Source organism: Peromyscus eremicus, chromosome 12, assembly GCF_949786415.1.
Source record: "Peromyscus eremicus chromosome 12, PerEre_H2_v1, whole genome shotgun sequence".
NCBI classification, from domain to species: domain Eukaryota; kingdom Metazoa; phylum Chordata; class Mammalia; order Rodentia; family Cricetidae; genus Peromyscus; species Peromyscus eremicus.
Window position 1 is genome coordinate 17891433 of NC_081428.1, and position 26806 is coordinate 17918238.

The window sequence follows — 26806 nt, forward strand, 5'->3', positions numbered from 1 at the left end:
GTGGTATATTCTTTTTGCGTCTAAAATTAAACTTATTTACAATGTAGCATTCTTTATGACCTAAGCCTGAATGGTGTGTATATTTTTGTTTACTATGCTTGAAAATTTGACCATGAATGGTTCCCCACCCAGGTTACTTCTGACTTCACCATTGAAATTCCTCAGCTGTGTCTGGTTTTAAATCCCGTGAGCTGCCCAATCAAGTTAGTCCCTTCTTTGCCTTTCCTGACCTGCAGGTGCAGGTCAGTCAAAGAAGTTTAGCCCATTTTACTTTCTGTTATGTTCTTAAAAGTCCTCATATTATTTTAGTATTCAGGATAGCTCTACATTATTTTGATCATCTTTGGATACATGATAACTATAAACAAAGTTAGGTTATGAGCAAATACTGAAAGATGGAGACATTTTATAACTATTTCATGTAAGTATTTAACTAGTCTCTACATGTATACTGTGAGACACAGTGGTATGTTCTGGGTGTATCTAAAATCATGGAGGTTTTAGTTTAGGTTTAATTGGCTAGGAAAATATTGGATAGCAGGAAGCTATTCTAAACTAAAGACAGTCATTTCACAGATTTAAAGATGTTCCTTATTTTATTTAATACATGTTCATTCACAGATACTGCTTGCAAGAATCAGTGGCTCTGTTTATCTGAATTTATATGTGATATGAATTGTGGAGTTTGAAGCATTTTACAGAGTGAAATATGCAAATGATTAATGGATTTTCATTTGACCTTGCTACTTTTCTAATTACTGTACCTGAGGTAATGAATGAGTAAATATTAATCATTTCACAGTCAGGCGCCTCTGTGCATAACACGAAGTGCTTATTTCTTCACAAGTAAAATAGATGGGATGTACGGAGAAAGTTTCTAAAACCTTGGCTGGGTAGAGCCATTATAGCAATACTACTGTTGCACTTTAAATCATACAATGATAAAATAAACATAAACATAATAAATAAGTGCAAGGAATCAGTAGACCTCTGCATAAACACTGAAGAAGTCTCATAATTATGTTTGTTCCTTGTGAATGGCTCTGATGATATTATAATGCTTACATCAATATTTTGCTGTTAATAACTCTCATGTATTTTTGCGGTTGCCTCATCAGAGGAACATTCATAAGCTGCAATCATTTATTAAATCCCTTCTAATGTACTTAGGTTGGCAATAACTCTTATTAAAGATATAGAAATGTGCTTTTGTAATAACTGGGGAGGTAATATATTCCAGTGGTTGTCTTTAGAGGAAAAGAAAACACAAAATATTTCACTCCACTGAGTTGGCCAATGTACTTTCAGACTTCTACTCTATCAACATAGTAATATGCTCAACCACTTCAGCTTCCACATTGCCTTAAGGAAATAATAATAATGGCACCTTTTTTATTGATAATGGAATGAAATACACATGATGTACACAGTATACCCTGACTCAAATTTAGCTTCCAAATTATAATATTAAAAAGCACGTTTTTTTGAAAAAAATAATTCCCATCATCTTCAAAATACTTTTTCAAATTCTTCATCATATTGTTTTACTCCTCAGTGATAACCTCTGCAGTCTTGGCAGAATCTCCAGTTTATTACAAGGCAAAATCTAAAATGATCATAACTTTATAAAAGAACTCCAACTAACAGCCTCAAATTAAATGTATTTTTTTTATCTATACTGTTTCTGTCCCAGACTTCTATTCATTTTCTAAGAAACCATTAAAACCTCCCTTTGTACTACAGATAAAAGGCCAGTGTCAGAGAGTACAGTTCTCTCTCTACTATAAATACACTTTTTAATTTAACTACATGTTATAATTACTTCATGTATAATCCATGCTTTCAGACCCCCCTCCCATTTTACTTATAACTAATATTGGAGGTCTACTTGTGATTTCAAATGATATGGTCTTAATTTTAACTGCCAACTTTGCACAGCCTAGAGTCCTAATGAGAAATTACCTAGACCATGTTAGCCTTTGGGGATGTTTGTAGGAGAATGTCTTTAATATTAAATGAAATGGGAAGACCATATAAAAATATGGGCAGCACCATTTCAAGGACCAGGTTATGACCTTCATAAGAATGCAGAAAGTCTGTTGAGCATTAGCAGCAGCAAGGAAGTATGCCAACATTCTCTCCTTATTCTTGACCCTAAGTATGATATAATTAGCTGCTTGAATTCTTGCCTTGATTTACCTAAAACAATATACAATGACCTGAAATATATAATTCCTTTCTTCTCTAAGTAGATTTTTGTTAAAGTATTTTATCATAGCAGCAAAAAGAAATGAGACTGGAATAGAAATTGTCACCAAGAAAGAGGGTTGTTGCTGCAATTTACCTGACTATATTGTTTTGGGGAACTAATGTGGAAGATTTTGTAACTTTGGGATGGGAAATCCATTGAGTGTTCAAGGCTTAATGGAGTGTTCTCTGGAAACTTTGATGATGTGAGTGCTGAGTGAAGTGAACATTAGAGGTCAGAAAGGATGGAGACTTTGTCCTTACATTGCCCAGGAGTTATTAATGTGATATTTCAGCTAAGAATCTGTGTATGTTGCTCATTATTATGGTAAAGAAGCAGCCATGATTGTAAAAGAGAGCAGCAGCACCAAGGTGAATGTTTCTGTGCTACATGGGAACAAGTGAAAATATCTTTGAAAGGTCAGCACAGAGAATTTGATATGGCTATGTTTCAAGAGGGGTAGGCTACATCTTACACCTACACAGAACATGCTGCTGGTTTTGAATGCATGGAGGGGTCATGGAGGGAATCCACAATTTGGTTTCTTTCGGTAGGGTAACATTATGCAGAAAGGCACCAAGGGGCCATGTTTGAAGGTGAGTCCTCTATACAATGGAGACCTCAAGACCCTTGAGATGAAGAGGCTGTTGGATAGTCTAGGGTTTTTCATTTGGTAGTATATGATATCTAGTTGGGATATTGTCCCTTCTCATTCTATATTAACTCCATTTAAATCTGTTTCATACATGTGTATGTTTTAGGAAGCTTCTACAGTAGTAGGCTTTGCCTATTGGCTAGAGTATATAGGACTAGAAGGTTTTATGCACACTACTGGAGGATGAATACAATTAGCAATCTATCCCAGCTATGAGCCTAGTGAGCATTAATATTTACTTGCCTAAAAGGCCTGTGCTTTGGGGCAATAGTGGTACAAATGGTAAGGGAGTAACTAACCACTTTATGATTAGATTTAAGAGCTGCTTCATGAGATAGAACCCATAGCTGATACTATTAATGAGGAATCTGAATCTAGATAGGTCATAGGCTTAGAAGGAAACCTACTACAGTTATTCTCATAAGGTAATAGCAATAAAATTATTCCTAATGGCATAGACTAGACCTGTAAATCTGTACATTGCTCACGTTGCTCAAACCTCATCAGAAAAGCTTCTTTTTCAGAAGAAGGTAATTATCACAGAAATTCACAACTGAGCATCATGCAGAGGATGAGAAATTTCTGAGTGCTCACTCCTGAGTGGGATGTCTTTTTCACACTCCATTCTCTCAAGACTCGGAGATCTATATGGAAGAAGAGTTAAGAAGGCTGTAAGAGCCAGTGGGGGCAGACAATATTAAGTAAACGTGGTTTTCCAACATAATAAAGCATAAACATATGAACTCACAGAGATTCTGTCAGAATCACAGGACGTGCATAAACTCAAGACAGACAAAAATCCCAGTGGAGAGGATTACAAGTGGTCATAAAGTCGCACACCAGCTAAGAAGCCATTGACACACAAGAGCTGTTGGGAGAAGAAAAGCCAGTTTTGTCCATTGGAATGTTAACCACAGTCGAGGGTGGTTTCCATTTTCAGAACATATTTATTAAGAGAAATCAGACTCCAATTTTTATTGGCTTTTTTGTTTTGTTTTGTTTTGTTTTTTGTGTGTGTACGTGTGTTGGAGAGACAGAAAGAACCTGAAGTTGAATGAGTAAGAATGAAGGATGATCTCAAGGTTGATCTCACAGGAGTTGGGGAGCAGGAAAGAATATGATATAAATATACTGCATAAAATTCACAAAGATTATCTAAATTTAAATGCAATAATAATTTAAAATTAGGAAAATAAAAAATTAAAAGTGTGCCCATTTTAAACTGACCTAAAAGGAAAACATTTTAAAACCCCCCAAACATTATCATAGCCAGTATCAGTTCTAAAGCTTGTATCTCACCAGATGTGGTAGCACATACTTATAGAAGAAATGGAAATACAAGAGAACTGCAGATGAGATGTCAGAAAACCAGGGCAAGCACGGTTGACATTGAAGGGAAAACACAGAAGCTAATGTAATAAATACCCTTTTAACGTATATTCTGTAGGTCCCCCTCTTCTGGAAAACTATAATATGACATTCATTTCAAAGAAAATACTGTGGTCCACATCTTGAGAATACACTGCAGCATGAAAACAAAAGGGAAATGAGGCTGTAGCGATACTAGTGAAGTGATAGGAATGTAAGAGCATGAGGATCCCATTATTAGGAAAAGGGCAAATCCTGGGCCTCACATGACCTTTGAAGACAGTGCAGATAGTGTATGTAGTGTGGCACTAACAGAAACTCTAAACTGATTTAAAAGACTTTAGTCTAATGCTAGCAAAAAGTAAAGCTTGATTTATTAAGAAGGCAAAACTGTGAATGAGAATCAGTTTTTTGATGGCAATTAAGACTAAAATAGTACATTTCTGAAGGAGAAGATGTCAAAAAATGATGTTTAAGGTAATAGACTGGGTGATTATGTTGAAAACTGAATAGATCTGGAATGATGGAATGAATATTGGAGGTTGTGCTTGGAGACAAGAGAGGAAATGGTTGAGAGACTTTGATGAGCAAATGTTAAAGATGAAGAGAGGGAAAGGAGATGTGAAACGCTGCTGGATGCAGACAAGCCAGAAACTTACATATTTCTTAAAGTTCTGAGGATAATGTGGACATTCCAACACAATAAAACTGAAATGACTGCCATAATGAACCCCAGTAGCACAGAGAATGAAGGGGACCTTTGGCAAAAACATAACAAGAAAATTATATGGGCAGAATATCATCATGTCTCAATTAAGACAGGAGAAAATATTTTGTGAGATTAGCCTGAGCTCAGTGAAGAGTTCTCTGGTTTAGGAAGAAGAATGCAAAATTAGGAAGATCGAAGAAAGAAAATTTACAATGAAGTAAGAAAATCTTAAAGTATAAATCCACACACATAATTGGATAAAACCACTTCATGTTGAGACAGAGATATCCTGGGAACTAGGCAGTGCTTAACTTTATTCTGAATTTGCCTTTAACAGATCAATTACTCCGAAACAGAGAATTTACTGGGGTTATAAATATGGACTGATGGTTTCATGGAGTAATTCCATTTCCCCCAAATATCTTAATCCCTTATTTCTTCAAATTTTCTTGTTTTCTAGAAAGACTAATTTCTTGTCAGCTGAAGAAAGGGTCATTAGATTGTTTTATGTATATATCTATATATCCACTCAACACAATATTGCCAGTAACAGATTAGGCAAATTTGAAAGATGTTTGCAGAAATAGATGACTGATATTGGATATTTCCCTCTGAAATAATGGTACTATATTTCTGCTTTGTGAGATATATGGATGTTTGCTAACATGCCTCTGTTTCAGAGTAGTGCCATATTTATTTTGACAACATTTAGCCTACTTATGGTAGAGATATTCCAGCTTGTGTCTGCTTAATGTTTTTATTCAAGTATCGTGTGAGATGTCTTTAATGATTTTATGGCAGAAAAGTTACTGCCAATGGAAATAGAAATATTTACAGTACCAGGATATATGTAACAGTTAACACTCCTAGATTACTACATGCCTCTTACAGTAGGGGTTTTGTGAAGATAAAAATACAATTCCCAATGCTGATTTTTTTATTCATCTTCAAATATACTATTATCTCTGATCTTAATATAGAGATGTGGATGAATCTTCAACAAATACCCATTGACATCAACTATTTCCCTAGGGAATTAATTATGTGGTAAAAGTCAACAACCACAGAAGATGCTGTTTGCAAGAGTGGATGTGCTAATCCCTCTCCATTTTATCTCTGCTAGTATTTTCTTCAGTCTCCTTTGATGCATGGTTACATAATTTGTTACAGTGAACCTACTCATCTGTTACTTACCTTTCTCACTGTTGTAACTAAGTATCTGAGAAAAAAGGAACTTAAGGGAAGGGTTTTATTTGAGTTCTGGTTTAATAGTTGTGTACTTCATGATTGGAAAGGTCATCAAGGTCAGCTTGTAGCTGTCACAACAAGAATATCATCTTCTAGCCCCTATCTTGGTGGAATAGGAAACAGGAAAAGAATGCTTTCTCAACTCAAATTTCTCCTTTTTACCCTTTAGGCTCAGGCGAAGACCCTAAACCATAGGTTGATGACTGTCACATTCAGGGTTAGTCATCTCTCCTTGGTTAAATCTCCTTGGCAACATCTTCAAAGACCTCTCAGAGAAGTTACTCACACATGATTCTGAAACCAGTCAAGTTGATAATGAAGAGTATCCATTGCATATGATAATACTTTGATATAACAGAGACTCCAAAAGAACCTGCGTACTAGGACTCTCAATTTGGAACTCTTAGGATTCTTTATGAATAACAGTGGTGGTTTAAATGAGAATGCCCTCCATAGGCTCACAACTTTGAATAGTACCGAGCTCACAGCGTCCTTGCCCTCCCACACTAGTCATCAGTCAGGACAACTTCTTAAGTAAATGCCCACAGGCTGATCTGGTCTGTGAAATCCCTAAGTTGAGACTCCCTCAAACTCTAGGCTGTGTCAAGTTAACAGAGGAAGCCATCTAGGGCGGAGAAAGGCTTATCTCCTCTTCAGTAAGGAGCCACACAAAGCTAAAATGAAACATCCCTGCTGTGGTCCTGAGACCAACCGGTTTGTCACTACCAGCCACTTATTCAATTATTTAGATCCCTCACTAAACAGCTGGCCTACAGACTAACACCACCATAGGAGATAACTCAGCACACTTAAGACTGTTATTCTTCCCAGATGGCCTGAGTAATCAAAAACTAAATAACACAGGGGCTTTAAGCCACTAAATTTTGGTAGACTGGACAGAAAAATTGGGCTGCTAAAATGTATAATAGAGTAAAATGTGTTACAAAATTGTTTTGTTTTGTAAACATAGTTAACATCTGTTTTTTCTTTCCATAGGTTGCATATTTTAACTAAAGTATAGGAAACATGTAAGACAACTTTTAAAAATAAGAACTCTTTAAAGGATATTTTAACACAGAGATTCAGTATTCCTTCTGGGAATAAAATATAAGCCTTTCGATACTGACTTTTTCTTTAATTTAAAGAAAGATAGCAGCACAAAAAGTTTTTTTTTGTAGCAACTTAAAAATTATTACAACAATACATTTATTACTATGGAATGTGAAATAAATCTAGTAAAATGATTTGGATACTAATTGTCCATGTAATATTAATCATATGTAAAGTGTTATAGTATTCTTAGAGAAATTAATTATATTTGAAAGTAATAACTAATGTAATTCATTAAACATTTGTAGATAATATTTTTCCGTTATTCCTCTAAAAGAAACCACAACAAAAATGAGACTATATATAAAGCATTTTACACATTTATTTGTTTATTCAGTTACTTTTTTATCTTTTCATCATGAAGAACATCTTCATTATAAAGCATCTACTGTATTGATAATACTGTAGTTTTATTATCCATAAAGAAGAATAGTCGACAAGTATCTCAAAGCATCTAACTATGTTGAGTAATTATAAAAGTTGGTGTGAAGATCACAAGAACTGTGTACAGTGTAATTTAGTATTTAGAACTTTGGATAGAAGTTTTGGGGACAAAAATTCACCCAGTGACAGTATAGTGTCAGAGGTGTTCTTTCCACCTGAAAATTTTATTCCAAGAACTGTCATTTAATAATAGTCTCCAACTGCCCCATAATCCAGTCTCTTAACAGCATTGATACCTAGAGAATGATACTCTGCAGATGTGCCTTTTATTTGTCATGCTGAACAACTTGAATAGAAAATAGAGAACCTTAGAAGCAGATTCAGAATAGAGCCTTTCCCACTGTCTTGCTTGCTACTTCACTCAGGCTTAGGGAAGAGGATGTCTGTCATGACCTAAGGTGACTAGAATCCTGGCCTGTCAAGAAGAAATAGTTTTTCTACTGTATCTATGCTTCCATGGCATAAATTCACATGGCGAACAGAAGGACTGAACTCAGTCAACACACCTGAATACTGTTTGTTGTAAGTCATTGTCTTCTCCTTCCAGGATCTTTTACAGTACAATGTCAGTTTAGTGAGTCTGATGCTTCACCCAAGACAGCGATATATTCCCCAAGACCACTGGATCCACCTACAATAGTTTACTATTCACCTGACATGACTCACTTTATCTTTCCAGATAAAAAGGTGCATGCAAGTTTCAGAATCATGTTGGGTATAAGATTATCATGTTTCTATGAGCTCCTCTTCTTGCAATTGGAATGACATATTCTATTCATTTTCTCACCTGTCATTCATTCTATCAAAATTTCAAAGGAATCTGGGGAAATCTCTTTTCCTCTATATTACTGTTTAATAAGTAGAAGAAATGCAGCTTTCACAGAGAAGAAAATATACTATTTCAAAAGAAAATACAATCATGTCGGTACCTATTATCTGAAGGAGACAGAAGAACCTGTGGGTTGTCTGAAACAGAAAACAGAAAGTGTCATCAAAACAAGCAAATCATAAAATTGGACATATATCACATATTTTATATACATGTATGTTTATCTCTTCCATGAGTGAATATGATTCATTATATTGAACAAATTAGACATCAATTAAAATATAAACATTAGAAACAACTAATAATCAAATTAAATATTTTAAAGGTGTGTTGTAATAGATAGGAGTATATGATGCAATGATTCCGCTCTATCTTAGAGTATCTCCTTTTACTTTACTCATTCCTTTTCCTCTTGTGATGACGTGGAATGACTCAGTGTCCTTATGTACTAAGAGCTAGAGGGGTAAATGACAAAGCATCAATACTTGACATTACATAATAAAAATTCATTCAACATAACACAAGAATAACGTCACTGTCAATCTAATACTCAAACAGCAGAAGGAATTCACAGGAGAAAGGGATGGCTCATGTTATAGTCAAGGTAGACTCCATCACATGACTCAGAATGGCAAATGCATAAAAATTATAAATACTTATCTCGAAATTTTCCATTCTATATTGTGAGAATGTAGGAGCCCACACTGAATGTGAGAACCTATAAATGAAGTGGATTGCAAGAATGCTTGAATGCTTTCATATTATTCTTGTATAAGGGTGAAAAACTACAATATGATCATGTATGACTCTGGTTAGCAATCTTGGTCTAATTAGTTTACAATAAAGTGAAATACAATTATTTCTGCCTTGTTAAAGAGAAACAACACAATAAAAATTTTACTTTAATTTTACCCATTATTTTTGAATACTACAAATGCAAACATATTTTAATCATAAACTTGAATTTAAAAAAATTATTTCTTCACTTGGGCAGTCAAATTAGCTCTTCTAAAATATTCATTAAAATATTGTCTTGATGACATTACACTTTTAATTATTATGTTTTATTATTTATACATATGTATGATTTAAAAAATAATTTGTTACTGATTTATCTTTTAATAGAGAACAGTTGCCCTCATTATTTTACTATTCTAAGATGAAGTTTACAAACATGTTTATTGAATATGGAAAAATAATAATTCAGAACTCATATTTCATGTAATATTGCAATTCGTTGGTTTACTTATTAACCTTTCGTTAATTTTCATCTCATATTTGTCTTTGTATTCCCTCAGAACACAAAAATATCTACAGACTACATGTTTATATTAAAGTAAAGCTAAAATAGAAAATTTACTAAAAAACAGCAATGACAATAACTCCCCTTTTTCTCGTGAGTGTTCTTCATTGGAAATGGTGATTTTATGCTGTTGTAGAGGAAGCCAGTCTTTTCCTCTGTGCTCTGAGGTTTCCTGGCCAGACCCGAGGACATAATTTGTGTACAAAAATTAATAAGAGAAAACACATACTTAATGTAATTTACATTGGAACTCTAAAATAAATAAGACAAAAAAAACAGCAAAACAACCACTTTTGTTAAATTGAATACAGAAACTGTATTTTGTAACTGCTCTCTCTGAGGCTAAAGGAAGGGATTCATTTGAGCAATGTCTGTTTGTCTAGAATTCTCTTTGTTATGACTTCTATAGAATTTTCTTTCTCCTCTGGTTCAGGGAGCATATTACTGATATTGGAGAGTTTACCTCCATTTCTTTTATGCTTCATTTTATTTTTAGAGGAAGAGAATTAAAAAATTTTCTTCCATCTGCCATCTTTCAAGCATGTAACTCAAAATAAACTTTATGCAAAAATGTTATATTTTCAGGGATGTACTCTGCCACTCCTCTTTGAACGTGCTGGTGCTTTTGAAATAATTTTTATTTTATCATTTTAGTAACTGAATACACGTAGAAGCACTGTTCAAAAATGAGGTGTATTCATTCCTTTGCAATACTGTAAAGAAGAACTGGCTTTTGCATTCAGTCCATCACTGTGTTCAGGGAAAATGTCCTGCAGTGCTCTTCCCTTGGACTTCATATCCTGTGCAAACACAGCCATTTTGCCTACTTTCATTAACTCTGCTACCTTGTGTTATAATACATCCTTTTTTGAGTGTTTAAATTCTAATCTATTGTATTGCAGCACACAATCTTATGCTCCTCAAGAAGAAAAGCCACTGTCACCCTGAAATGTTCAAAGATTTGCAAAAGACAGTCAGCAATTAAATAAAATATATTATTTTAATTTTTTATTACTTTTAATTAAAATGTAATTATGTCACTTCCCTAGCCTCCTTCCAACCCACCAAATACCCTAAATCCCTCTTATAATAATTCCTTCTTTTTTTCTTATTATGTTTACATACATACATTCATAAATATTTCAATATAAGCTGGCAGGTCCACTTAAGAGTGGCGTGTGTATACGTGATTTCAAGGTGGTTGAAGATACAGAGATCAAAGAATCATGTGGAACTCTGTGTCAATGGTTACATCTGTAACAGAACTCCTGCATCTAAGGCCTAGGGAAGACTGCAGAAGAGTGGGAAAAAATACGTAAGAGCCAGCGAACGAGAAAGTCTCCTGTTGGACTGTGCCTCCGAGAAATGAAGTGAGAGCTACACCCATAATACCTCAACCATGTGGTTCCCGAAACAAGATATAAAAAATAAAAATAGTAGTAATAATAATAATAATAATAATAATAATAATAAATATCAATAGACATACTAACTCAGAAAGGAGAAACTCCATGGGGTCCCAGCCCGATAGAATGAACTGTAAACAACTAATAACTGATGTGACAAGAAAAATTAGTACTTCTCTAGGGTAAACCATGGAATTGGTTATCAAAAAATAAGATACTATATTTCAAAAACATTGATCAAATATACTATCTTTTTTTTAATTGGATTATTTTGTAAGTTCATTAATATTTTAAATGTCCATGGCAAACAAATATATGAAAAATGCTCAAAATCATTATTTATCCAGGAAATGTAAACTAATACTATATGGAGCTTTCATATTCCCCTACTTGCAATGGCTATTATCAAGAAAAGCATCAATGTTCATGAGGGAGATCGGTCTGTAGTTCTCTTTCTTTGTTGTATCCTTGTTTGGTTTGGGAATCAGGGTAATTGTAGCCTCATAGAAGGAGTTTGGTAATGTTCCTTCTGTTTCTATTGTATGGAACAATTTAGAGAGTATTGGTATTAACTCTTCTTTGAAGATCTGGTAGAATTCTGCACTGAAACCATCTGGTCCTGGGCTTTTTTTGGTTGGGAGACTTTTAATGACTGTTTCTATTTCGTTAGGGGTTATTGGACTATTTAAATAGTTTATCTGGTCTTGATTTAATTTAGGTATGTGGTACCTATCCAGAAAATTATCCATTTCTTTTAGGTTTTCCAGTTTTGTGGAATAGAGGTTTTTGAAGTATGACCTGATGATTCTCTGGATTTCCTCAATGTCTGTTGTTATGTCCCCCTTTTCATTTCTGATTTTGTTGATTTGGATGCTCTCTCTCTGTCTTTTGGTTAGTTTGGATAAGGGCTTGTCTATCTTGTTGATTTTCTCAAAGAACCAACTCTTTGTTTCATTAATTTTTTGTATTGTTCTCTTTGTTTCTATTTTATTGATTTCAGCTCTCACTTTGATAATTTCCTGGCATCTATTTTTCCTGGGAGACTTTGCTTCTTCCTGTTCTAGAACTTTCAGGTGTGCTGTTAAGTCACTAGTGTGAGATTTCTCCAGCTTATTTATGTGGGCGTTTAGTGCTATGAATTTCCCTCTTAGTACTGCTTTCATAGTGTCCCATAGGTTTGGATATGTGGTGTCTTCATTTTCGTTGATCTCTAGGAAGTCTTTAATTTCTTTCTTTATTTCTTCCTTAACCCATTGGTGATTCAGGTGGGTATTGTTCAGTTTCCATGAGATTGTAGGTTTTCTGTAGTTTTTGTTGTTGTTGAAATCCAACTTTAGACCATGGTGGTCTGATAGAACACAGGAGGTTATTCCAATTGTTTTGTATCTGTTTAGATTTGTTTTGTGACCAAGTATGTGGTCGATTTTAGAGAAGGTTCCATGGGGTGCTGAGAAGAAGGTATATTCTTTTTTGTTAGGATGGAATGTTCTGTAGATGTCGATTAAGTCCATTTGAGTCATGACATCAATTAAGTCCTTTATTTCTCTGTTAAGTTTCGATTTGGGGGATCTGTCCAGTGGTGAAAGTGGGGTGTTGAGGTCTCCCACTATTAATGTGTGGGGTGCCTCACCCTGGGAGGACTTGCCTTCTTGTGGAGCAGAACGAGGAGTCAGCTGGGAGGGGTCAAGACTAGGGGGGTGGGAGGAGGGAAGAAGGGGATCTCTGGCATATAAAATGAAAAAAAATTAATTAAAAAAAGGAAGTTACTAAATGGTGCCTAAGTTACAGGGGAAATGATTATCAATTGCTGGGTGGAATGTTAATTAGTACAGCTATTATGGAAAGCAGTACAGAGAGTCATCAAAAAATTCAGAAAAAAAAACAGATCTACTGAGTGATATAGTTATCCAGTGCCTGGGTAATTATCCAAAGGAAGTTAAATTAGCATATCATATATCTGCATATGTATGTTTCCTGCTGTACTAGTCACAAAAGCTAAGAATCTAAACTCAGACAGATACTATCAACAGATGAATAGAGAAAGAGATTATATATATATTAAAGTATTATTCAGACACAAGAAGAATTAAATTTTGCCATTTTCAGACAAAACAGGACTGCAGAGCATGTTAAGTGACTAATCCACTTAGAGAAGGATAGCTGACTCATGACTTCTCTCATAATGTATCTAAAATCTTAGACATACCTTAACTTAGTGATCAGTAAGTACTGAGAAATGAGCTAATGGACACAGAAAATGTTGGATTTGATCAGAAGTTAATGATTATCTGCTCCTTTTTAAAATTACTTTCTTTTCTCTCTCTCACTTGTGTGTGTTGTGTGTGGTGTGTTTTGTGTGTATGTATGTGTATGTGTGTGTGGTGTCGTGTGTGCACTGTGTGTGTGGTATGTGTGTATAGTGTGTGGTGTGGTGTTTGTGTGTGTGTGTTGTGTGTAGTGTGTGTGTGTTGAATGTGTGTGATGTGTGTATCTGTGTGTGTGTTGTGGTGCATGTGTGTGTGTGTGTTGTGGTGCATGTGTGTGTTGTGTGTGTGTGTTGAGTATGTGTGGTATGTGTATTTGTGTGTGTGTGTATGTGGTGTGGTGTATGTGTGTGTGTTGTGTGTGTTGAGCGTGTGTGTTTTGTGTGTGTGTGTGTGTGTGTGTGTGTGTGTGTTGTGGTGTATGTGTGTGGTGCATGTGAGTATGAGAATGTTGATTCTGGTTCTTCCTTAGGCATAGACCACACAAGAATGTTGGATGTCTTCCTGTATTGTTCTCTTCCATATTGGCTCAAGACACATTCTCTTCATTAATACTGACATTTATTTCAATGAGGTTATGTGTCCAGTGAGGTACTGGGATCCCCAAGTCTGTTCCACCCAATTCTGACATTATAGACACCAACAACAACCTCTGGCTTTTTACTTCAGTGCTAATGAGTCACACGCTGATCCTCAGGCTTATAGAGAAAATATTCTTACGCACTAGGGCATCTCCCAGGCCCCACTGATTTGTTTTAGGTTCATCATCTAAGTGCCATCTCCTCATTGATGTGATATTTTAGAGAGTGTCAGATTTGAAGTTGACATTCATCTAATGACACTAAATTCAACATTGTTTGTTGATGAAATAAGAATCAATCAAGGCATGACTTTAGCATAATTAATGATATTCTTGTTGTTCTATTACCTGCAATGTAAATATTAAATATAGTTCATTTATAAAGTGATCCAATTAACTGCTATGTAAAATTGATAGCTAAATATTAAACATGCTACTGCTTTATACAGAAGCTAAATAAGCTTTGTGAGATTTATGTTTTTGCTAGGGTTATTTAAGAAAGTTAATCTAAAATTAAAAAGCCAGCAGCAGAGTGATGTGGCAGAGACAAGGTGGAAAGGATTGTACACACCTTTGAATTGGTCTTAGCATGAGGTTCATGTTAGCTTCAAAGAAGTTTTATACTCAGATCTGCTCTGCAGGATATAGAAGCAGAGAGGAACAGCTGGCTACCCACAAGGCTGAAATTGATGACCAACTGAGAAACACACAACTCTAGCAAGTATGCTGGTGTTATGCAAAAGAAATGCTTATTAAAATTCACTTTGTAGTTTTAGAGCACCACAAATATTTTCATGGAATGGACCAAAGGATAGTCTATGTTTTTCAACTAGACCAGTTGTTCTCACTCTTCCTGATACTGTAACCCTTTCAGTTCTTCAAGTTGTGGTGACCTCCAACCATAAAGTCATTTTTGTTGTTACATTGTAACTGTAATTTTGCTACTGTTATGAATTGTGATGTAAATATCGTTTTTTATTTTCAGATGTGACCCTTGTAAAAGAGTAGTTTGAAGCCCAAGAGGCTGGAATGCACAGGTTGAGAACCACTGAACTAGACATTCAATAATTTCATAATTGTATATTCATTTGCAGTAACAATACAACAGACATATATAGTGAGATTTCATAGTAAACTTCATGAAAAATAAGTACAAAGCATTAAATATCCCATATCTTAAAAAAGATGTCTACTTGTTTATTTACCTTCGCAGTTTAAAATATTTAGGAAAAGTTTGGCTCTTAGCTATAAATTTTCTATCTTATACCTAAAATAGTTATCTGGGTGTGGTGGTGCACACTTTCAATTTCAGCATTCAGAATGTAGAGACAGATAGATTTCTATAAGATTGAGGCCAGCCTGGTCTACATAGTTTGTTCCAGGCCAACCAAGGCTCCTGTCTATTATTCACCTATCGTAGGTAAATCCTTCCAAAAAAAAAAATGTCTCTTAATTCAGTTAATTGTGTTGACACCGTCTCTGCTTTAGGTAGCAAAATAAACAAGGACCAGCAATGATGTAACCAAGGGCCTTGGTAACCATACTAAACACTTTTTTATTGCTGTTAATACAGTTGTTAAACACTGCGCTTTCATGAATTTACGTATTTACAGTAGATAGGAAGTTCTCCTTCTGCCCTCTGGGAACTCTTCGGCACTTGCAGAATTGAAGATGCCAGTCATGCCTCCCAGAACTAGAAGCCAGAGGATTAGTTTGCAGCCTTCCTTTTAATCTAGGCACATTACCTGGCTTCTTTGATGTGTTCAGTAGGTGAGATGTTGAGGGAGAAGGATGAGAAGAGTTGATAATGGGCAATATTCACATAGAAAACTCTCTTTCAGAGATAGAGTAGAAGAGACAGAAGTCGTCAGCACTGAGTCTCCAGCAAGAGTGATGCTGCTATAGATGTAATAGAGTATTATTTCTAGTTGACTAGTTCCTATGAGTGATTATTAATGACTATGAGGTAAGCCATATCAAATAGCTTTGCACTGTATTTATTTTCTGTAGACAAACTGCTATATCTTTGGTTTGATTTTTTTTTTTTTTTTTAGCTAAGAGAATGATCACATATACAAGACTTTTTGTCTACTCAACCTTTCTTATTGTACAGAACCAAAATGTGGCATCAAGAGATTGATTTCATGTTGCAAGTAGTTTGAGCCTAAAATGTCCCTTGTAAGGTCCCACATTTGATACTTGTTCCCAAACTTGTAGTGTTGTTTCAGCAGACAGTGAGACTTTCAGAAAGTGGAGTATAGTTATCAGAAGTAGAACACTAGATGTAGGCTTGGATGCCAATCGTCTCTCCCTGATCTTTGTTACATCCTCTACCGTCAGGTCCACTGTGATGCCCAGAGACTCCACCACATGCTCAGATACTTAGAACTGAGTCAGTCTTTGTGCCGGTCCATATACAGTAGATAGAAATGGTAACTCAAAAGAAACCTTGGCTACTTCCTTAAGGAGATTCTAGATATATTGGTCATTGTGACAAAACAGTAACTAATACATTTTAGAGGACTAAAATCAGAATTGTATCCCTTTGTCTTTCAGAAGCAAATCATGCCTATCCCCAGAAAAACACTACATACTTTTAAAGTCCCATGCATACATAAATATGTGATTATCATACACATAATTTCAAAGAAAAAGTCATAAATTTGTCACTTTATTTTGTCTTGTCAATAAGATGTGATCTGGAAACACATCTTTTACTTAAGAGACTTCCCATATTTCTGATCAATTATGACAATAGGAGAGTCTCATACTTCTGCTTGTTCGCTATAGAAAGATGCAGTGCAGACTTGCTGAATCGAATATTAAGTAGAGATATGGGGGATGGGAACTCTACTTTCCCATACGCTCTGGGCCTTTTAAAGCATGTTATGGTCAAACCACCCAAAAAATTGTGTCAAATGGGTCAATAGTTACTATGCTTTAAAAATACTATTTCTTTAAAGAGAAATGATGACCTATAGGATACTGTTTTATAGCCTCAAATCATCGTTCTCTATAAAATGTGTCTTGTTACCCTGACCTCAAGGTCAGTTGTCTTGGGTCTCTTTATAGCTATGAATGACCGAATTTTTGAGCTAAGAATCATATTATGTTAAGCATCTTTCTCCTTGAATACTTCTCATTCAGTTCTCGGCTCCTTAATTCAAGGAATATTACATTAGAAACACTTTAGAAATACTCAAAGGTTATAGCTGCATGTGTGAAGAAAAATGGTCTTAAAGATAGTAAAGGACTAAGCCACATATCAAAACTAACACTTGCTATGCTCTGCGAAGCAAAAGGGTTGCCCACACACTCTCTGGAGCTATAATAAAACTCACAGGGGAGGCATGAATTTTAAAAATCACATATATCATGGCCATAGCAGTCCAAAATGTCCTTTTACGATTTCTCCGGAAGTTTGTATTGCAGGAATTTATTCTTGAGATTTAAGTTAATGGAGATTTTGCCTCTTAATGTTTAAGTGGATAATTTATAATATCTGTATATTGTGGTACAGATGTTTGCTTATTTCTATTTTCTTAGCTAATTATTATTCCTTTTATAAATATGTATCATGATTTGATTTTTCAAGGGGCCATTTAAGTACTATGGTACCTGAGTAAAATTGTATACAAAAGATCCTTATTAATGAATCATACCTGGAAATCATATTAGGAAAATAAAAAAAAGCTGGGAAAAATCATGAATATGGAACAAACATAAAGCATTACAAAACACATCAATGTATACTAAATAGATCATATCTATTTAATAGTTATCAGATGTAATATTTGAGCTCACATCTTAATTGTTAGAACTAAGAAGAAAAGTGATCAAATCTATCTCAGGAAAAGGTCAGGCTCAGAATGTACCATTTGTCACTTTAAAATTTGGTGAATGTGCCAAGTACATGTTTTTCTTTTTAGTTTGGTATATACTCTATTATTTCACTGCAGCAACATTTTCAATCATTTTCTTCCTTTTTTTGCTTAAATATTTCTCTTTCTTTGGTAGTCAGTCACACTGTCATTATGATAGGTACAATCCAGCAACAAATCTCCACTTCATCTTTTCTCTTGGTCAACAAATTCCATCTTAAACATGTGTTCCTTGAAAAGCTATCACAGCAGGCTGCTCTTCCAGTTGCCTGATTATTTTCCATTTTTATCATTTGCCAGTTTCATGCATGTATGTAAGGAGTTTTAATCATGTGTATTGTCTGCATTCCTCTCTCTCACACAAGCCCACTTCCTCCTGAAATCTTTATTCCCCCCAACAAACCCCTCCTACTTTCATATCCTCTTGTGAGTGTGACTTGGAAAATTTAAGACTTTCTTGAACATTTATTCTTTCTCTTTTCCTCTTTTTTCCTTCTTCCATCCCTCCCTCCCTTCCTCCCTCCCTCCCTCCCTCCCTCCCTCCCTCCCTCCCTTCCTTCCTTTCCTAATATTCTGGCAGCTAGAAAATGCTTGTTGTTCTTCCTTTTTACAATTTGTTTTAATATGATTTTATATAACATATTTTAATCACATCTTTTCCTTTCCTCCAAATCCTGCCAGATACTCCCTCCTCACACATTCAAATTCATTCTATTTCTCTCTGTTAACACACACAAAAGAAAAAAATACGTAAGAGAAAGAGGTGGCAGATGATATCAAGGAAATGTTTTTAGACACAACAGGCTCCTGCACATAAGAACACATAAATACTGTGGCACATACATAAGATATGCCCAAACTCAAGCCAGAAAAAATCTTAGCATAGAGAAGAGGAAGTGGGCACAAAGAACTCCCCTCAGTCAGGAACCTATTTACAATTCACTGGGATATGGAAAATCAATTTTCTTAAACAGAATGAAACTGGATTTATCAACCACATTACCAGATAGGCCTTCTTCTGCTCAGAGGGAGTTTTCCAAAATTAAATGGACTCTCTGTATTTTTAATAGACTTTTTATTTGGTCATGTATTTTTTTTTGTTTGTTTGTGTTATTGGTTTGTTTGTTTTTTAAGATAAAGAAAGATGAACATGGATGGGAGTATCTGGGAGTGGCAGGGGAAGGGAAATAAAATGATCAAAATATAAGATTATAAAAAAAAACATTAAAAGAAAACACGGATTCTGGGTTGTGTCAGCCAACAACTACTGAGCATGGGACTTTCTCTGAAATGCAGTTGATATATTCACTCATTTTATTGAAGAAAATTGGTTTTCCTTATTTTAGCAGCCAAAATTCTTGACCAGAGGAAGGACTCTGTGCCTGTTTCTAGTCCTTCATGCTGAGAATTTTATCTAGATTTGTTTGTGAAATTCTTGTGCATGCTGTCACAATCTCTGTGAGCTCCTAAGTGTACCTACCAGTTTGTGTCTGGAATATTATGCTTCCTTAAAATAATCCACCAACTCTGGCTCTTCTGGTCTTTCTGTCTTCTCTTCTACATAAGTAGCTGAGTATTGAAAGGAGGTAGTATTACAAAGACACTCCATTCATAGCCGAGCACACCAAAGTCTATCACTCTCTTCATATTGTCCAGTAGTGGGTCTCTGTGTTAATTGCTATCTACTACAAACACTGACCTATAGATATAACTATATATCATTAGGAGTCATAGCATTGCTATGTACATTTAACAGAATAATAGGAGATTTATCCCCTGCGTCCATGACTTACTTAGTCTCTGTTTTTTAGCCTCATCACCAAGTTCAGGAAAGGGTTCCAGCTTTTGATGTGGGCCTTAAATACAATTAAAAAAAAGTATTTGTTACTTTTCTCACATCCATGCCACATCGCATCTGTGGATATATCTTGCAGGGAGATAATTATTCTAGCTCACAGTATTCATGCTTATCTGAGAATGATGTTTTCTTATCTCCTCTGATAGCATGTATAGCACATTCTAGCACTATAAATTCCAGTTAGCGGATGAAAATTCCAGTTGAGTACCAGCTAAATTTTCCATGTAAGTATATGGTGTTTTCAGCAATGGGGATTTGCATTTTGTCATTAAGCTGTGGAGGGTAACCAATAACATTGACAGCAACCAGTAATGTTTGGGGAAATCTATGAGACCCATTTTGCCAAAGATTCAAAAAACATAACCCATTTCTTGTACCTTTTAAAAAAATTTTAACAGATGATATCTTGTTGGAGTATTTTTTCTCTCATGATATGGTGACTCCATTTAAATTCCTTTCATGTGTGTATATATATATTTAGGAAGTTTTTTCAGAAGTAGGTTTCCATATGGCTTTTCCAAGAGCCTTCAGTGTTATTTATCACTTTCCATTTCCCTTCCTCTACCCTGCACTTCCATCCTTCACTCCTGTTAAGTCCAATGTTCTAGTTTCTCCTTTATATTTTTTATTCTCTCATACATTACATCCTGACCTCAGTTTCCCCTCCCCCCACTCCTCTAAGTCTCCCCCACACACTTCCCTCTTCACTAGATCTATTCCTCCTCAGTTTCCCTTCAGGAAAGAGCAGGCCTCCCAGGGATATAAATCAACTTGGCATAACAAGTTACAATAAGACTAGGCACAAACCCTCATATCAAGGCTGGAGCAGGCAACACAGCAGGAGGAAAAGGGTCCCAAGAGCAGGCAAAAAGTCAGAGACAACCCCCACTCCTACTGTTAGGAGTCCCCCAAGAACACTAAGCTATATAACCATAACATATATACAGAGGACCTAGCTCAGACCCGTACAAGCACCCTGATTGTGGCTTCAGTCTCTATGAAACCCTATGAGCTCTGCTTATATAACTTTATGGGTCATGTTCTTGTGGTGTCCTCAACCCTTCTGACTCCTACAATCCTCTTCCTCTGGGTTCTCTGACTCCACCTAAGGTTTGGCAGTAGGACACTGAAGAAAGGCTTCATAACTTTGTCCCTTTCTATCACTATATCTTTTTTTATTTATGTATTTATTTTTGTGTGTGCATGAGAGAGAGAGAGAGAGAGAGAGAGAGAGAGAGAGAGAGAGAGAGAGAGAGAGAGAGAGAGTTTGTACATGGACATATGTGTATCTACAGAGGACAACACAAGGTGTTGGATCCCCCTGGGGGTGGAGTTATAGTGAGTTGCCCAATGTGGTTTCTGGAAAGTGAACCTCTGCTCTCTGGAAGAACAGCAATTGCTCTTAACTTTTCAGCCTTTTCTCCAGATCATCCTTCAATTAAATTTTACATTAAAAGGAAGAGATCCAAAGAAAACGTTTTCAATCTTTCAATTATATTTTATAGTAATTACTGTAACTATTAATTAGAAACTGTACATGCTACACACACTTTATTTGTAAAATACTTGCAAACTTTCCTTATGAATATGTTTTTTTTCAAATATTTAGGTTGACCTTTCGAAAATCTCATTTTACAACAAGTTGAAATGTATAGAATACACTTCAAATTTATGATTCAGAATTGTGTTTATAGACCATTCTCAGCACGCACACAAGTGAATTCTTAAATAATTTATAGCAGCAGTTAGATGGTGAGAACAATTGGAGAAGGAAAGCTGTTTTCCTACTCAAATTGCTTCTACTGAGGCAGAAGAAAGGGCTGCCAAGGCAGCAGTCCAATACGATTTCCTTTTCAATTTGTAAGGGACTGTGCTTCCCCTCAGCCTTGAATATCTATTCCTTTCTCAGTTCCTATTTAAAAAACAGATAAAATTCAGCTTCAAAGAAGTATCTGAAGCTTTTGTACTATGTGAAATGTTTTAACTATATAAATAGATGGAAGATAGGTAATCTTGCTGTATCTTTCCAATCATTCAATATTCCAGTGGGATGAATTAGGTCCCAGATTAGGTTGCCAGAACTTTTTGTACAGCTTACTAATACCTGTATTACCTTTATTGAAAACACTGACCTTGACACACTTTGAAATGATTGATAAAACATAGAGGCCAAACTGACATGTAAAACTTACCATCGCACTGAATAATTTGTTGTTCTCTGTTTGCTTTGGTGATGTGGTAGAGGTACAAGGCAGAAAATACATAATGATTTGGAAATGTTTTCAAAGTCACAGTATAGTAAGTAAATATAATTATATTTCTAATATTTCAGTAGAATCATTTTGTAAATTAAAATACTAGTAGAACTAGCTTAATAATTAAAATTTGTGTTTTAAAGTATGTAAAAGACAAAGTAAAAGCATTTCTAGAAATATTCCATGTTTGAACACCAGAAAAATCTGAAATAATGACATTAATTCTTTCAGAACATGAACTGTAAAACTTGCACACAGTTCCTGTCTATTCTACCTCTGCATAATGAGACAAATTTTATTACTGGCCCAGGTACATGTCTTTAGATTGACTGACCAAACTCTATTTTTTTTTCTGTTGGCTTCTCTAAATCGTGGCCCATCTTAAAATGCTTCTCTGAAAGACCTTAACTAACAAAGAACTGACTGTTTGCTCAGCCAAATCCTGGATCTCAAAACTTTTGCCCTATTCTTTGTGAATTTATGTTAGAAATTTCATCATAAAATAATCCATTCTCCACCCACTTGAGGAATAATTATTTCCTACAACTTAGCAATATAATCCAAGGATGTGGGTCCCAGGTTCTACTTTGGTTCTCACGGGATGATGAGTCCATGAATTTGAGGAGAGTTTTGCCCTATTTGTAAAAAGAACTCTTGGCATGTAAATTTCTTTTCTAGGTTAGGAATATGTGCCAAGGAACAAAACTATAAACGTATCACTTAGACCCATAAAATTCCCTGTAAGTCCTGCAGTCCTTTAGTCCTTCAGTCTTCTGTATACCCCACCATTAACCCACCCTCGTTAATTGTTTCCAAGGAGTTGGGTTCCATTTACATTGAAGTACATCTCACCCGTGACAGCTATGTGAATAAAATGTATTGCTATTATACAATGTGAAGATATACTCAATGATATCCTAATCAAACGTCTCAGGAGGCCTTTTCATTAAAATTGAAATTGTCTTATTAAAACATTTTGAGAAGTAAGAATGACTTCGAATACAGAAAATAAATAAAATTGAATACTAGTTGCATAAATTATATAACTTCTAGTCTTGCAGGTATAATGATATAAATGAGAAAACAGTGAGATTAAAACTCTCCTTCCATTTCCAAAAATTCCCTACCTACCAGTCCAGTGTGGAGTCTCACTGGGCCTTCACTGTTTCTTATTTCCTGCATTCCTTGCTGGCTTGTTGATCTTGGCATATAGATCTTTACTTTTAGAAAAAAGAAAATTATGTGTTACCATTTGCTATTAACACTGTGAAAATTCTTAGGTTTCTACAGCTGTGATAAAACACCATGACCAAAGGAACTTGGGGAAGAAACCGTTTATTTTAGTTCTTATCTCCATGTTACAGTTCATCAAACTTAGGGATAACAGGACAGGAACTCAAAACCAGTCAGGAACATGGGGGCAGGAGCTGATAAGAGTGTGCACATCCATGGGAATGTGTTGCTTACCTCCCTGCTCTCCATGGCTTGTTCAGCCTGCTTTCTTATAACACCCAAGACTAACAGTCCAGGAGTGGCATCATCCATGGTGAGCTGGATCTGCAGACATCAGTCATTAACCATAAAATGCCATTCATACTTTCCTACAAGTTAATCATGAAAACAATTTTTCTTGATTAAGAGTTCTTCCTCCCAGATGATCTTAGCTCTTGTCAAGTTGATATAAAAGTAGCCAGCAGGGCAGTGAATCTTTACTGATAACATAGTAAGAAATTGAAAACACAGAAGTATAAGCAAATAAAACCTATCTATTGGTAATATTGGGTAGCGCCTAGAAATTGTATGTGTTTCTGACAAATATGTGAAATGGATTGAGTACTCTGTAAACAATACTGTGACATTTTCTATTATACATATACTTACAATATGTCCCACAAATTTTATTCCATAAGATTTACTCTAGAAATTATATATATATATATATATATATATATATATATATATATATATATAGTTATTTATAGTGTCATAATATATAAATAAACAATCCACTCTGGTCCTATGTGAATGGTTAACCTGTGGTATATAAATATAATATATCTCTAAAAGAATACTCTAAGATATGAAGAAATATTATTAATGTTTAGACCCTTCTGATACTTGATAGAGAAAAGGACACTAAAGTCACACACTACATTCTTAATATATTTTAAATCTTAAAAAGGAAAACACAATTCAGTATTAGAGATTAGAAGTGCATCTGTAGTTGCTGGAAAACACAGATTTATGTGGTGAAGAGTAGGTGACAAAATGAAAAAAAATTGTTCATGTAAAAAGTATACACAGCTGTGCAGTTCATTGGAATATAATGTTTAAATTAGGTCCATTTGATTGTTTGTAGATTAGACCTCTATACACTTATTTAATAATGTTATTCAACTAACACATCCCCTGGACTTATAAGATGGGTTGCTATATCATAGGGTTTATAGTTGATTTTTTTGTTGTTGTATTTAGGTACTTTCACTGCTTGAATGGAACCATTTAGGGATACTTGACGAAATAAATTAAAACTCCAAAACTAGAAAAAAAATATCCACTACTCTCCCCTTATTTCCTACACTGTCTGGTAAATGTTTGGAAGGAGTCTGGTGGAAGATCCACCTCTGCTCTCCTCTCCATCTCTTTCCCTGGTCCCGCCCCTTCAGAGCCTGCCAATCATAGCTTCTCCCCAAACCCAACCCTTCAAAGGCCGCCAAACACAGCTCCTCCCCAGAGAGGCTCAGGACAACTCCTACAGAGGATATATAAGCAGCATCCCAGAAAACAGACTCCTCATTCTTCCAGTCTTGGGTTCCATCTCCTATCTGTGGGCTAGGGAATTGGCCAGGAGCGCTTTACCTATTAAACCTGGATTTTCCAATTTGGTTTGCTGCATTGGCGGAGAGGCCTTCAGGTGGCCTAAAACTTACCAGTAAATTATAACCACATGTTTATTTGTGTTTTCCCCAGAGACAGAATTCATGTATCACAAATGTCGAAACAGTAAACCTAGCTCCTGCTGTTCCCTCCTCTCTAGTGTGCTCCTTTCCTGGATTAATGGAAAGTTCTTCTTCAGAATTTTCAGACCCCAAACTGCGATTTATCCTGTGTCCTTTTTGCCTCAGGCTTGAACAAATCTTTGTTCAATCCTTGAACAAATCTTGCTTCTATCTTTAAATATTTTTAAAGTCCAACTAACTTCTTCCTTTTTTGGGAGACCTGGTCCATGTTAGAATATTCTCAACTGCACTATTGCGTAATTTCATTGTACTCAACAATTCACTTCTCAACAAGAAGGTGGATTGATCTTCCTAAACGTCCAGCCCGAACTCATCATTCCCTTGCTTAAAACCAGCTCACACTGACAATAAACTCCAGAATTCTGGCTCTAATTTTCCAGTCATTAAATGACTGCATTCACTGTTGACTGTGGGTGTTTCAATCCTAATATCTTCTACTTGGCTCATTCTGTACAGACTTTTTTTTTTCCTGTGCCCTTATCTCAAATGTTTCAACCTACTTTTTATCACAGGAAAATTGAATACTTCCTTTGGAATCTTCCCTTGCAGTACGTCTGTCTCAATTTGCCTCCTGAGCTCTTTGCTCATATAACATCTGATCACTGAAATGTTGATGCCTCTTCAAAACACTATGTCATTCTGATACTTCTTTTCTATCTTCCTATATTTGTTAATCCTTATAAGATACTGGAATATTTGCTATTGCTATAAGCAAAATAAGTGCATAAGTATTTCTAATATAACTAGTGTTCTATAATTAGTAGCTAGTCCTAAACTGTGTGCCTATGTATCTGGTTACCTCATTGTTCACACCTAATATTTTTTCTAAAATCTACCAAATTTCCCAACTTTCATGTAAATAATAATAAGCCACATTCTTAATGGATGATATCATTTATCTAAGTATGTCCATTTCCTATAACTCTGTCTAAAGGCAACAATATTAAAATGCTTATCAAAATTTGATCATATGGTGAACTGGATATGCATACAACAAAATTTTATTTTCCATTTACTTATTGCTTCCATCCATCAAATATTCACTCCCTTGTATCTGTCTCTACACTGGAAACTGAGCTTTCAACCTACGGTCATTTTAAGGCACCTTATCTAAAAAAAATGGTAAGTATCAAACAAAATATATTCTCACCAAATGAAAATGAGAGTTTGAGCAACAATAACAGATGAAATCTATTTACATAAGTATATAAAAATATGAAAAGAATCTTAAGGAACTAAGTTACTGAAACAGAACGTTCTTAGAATTTGAGACTGTAAAAGATACATTTGTATTATACCTTTGAACTCTATAAATTGTATATGACAAAGGCAAGATGTTAAAAGTATGGTTACAAAATAAAATAGTGGCTTTGGAATTTGTAATCAACAAATTAGTAAACAGGCTAGTAGAGATGTCAGTGCCATAAAATTATATTAGATTACGGTAATAGAATTTTATATATCCTTAATGTACAATTGTAGGAAGCAGAGCACATAGTCAATTATGTTAACACATTTTCCAATAGAAAATATACCCTTGAAGTATTTTAAAAGTTCAATACCAAGTAGATACTTGTCAGGTGTTTTTACACAGTACAGAATAAATCTCTTCTTTGCCAAACAAGAAT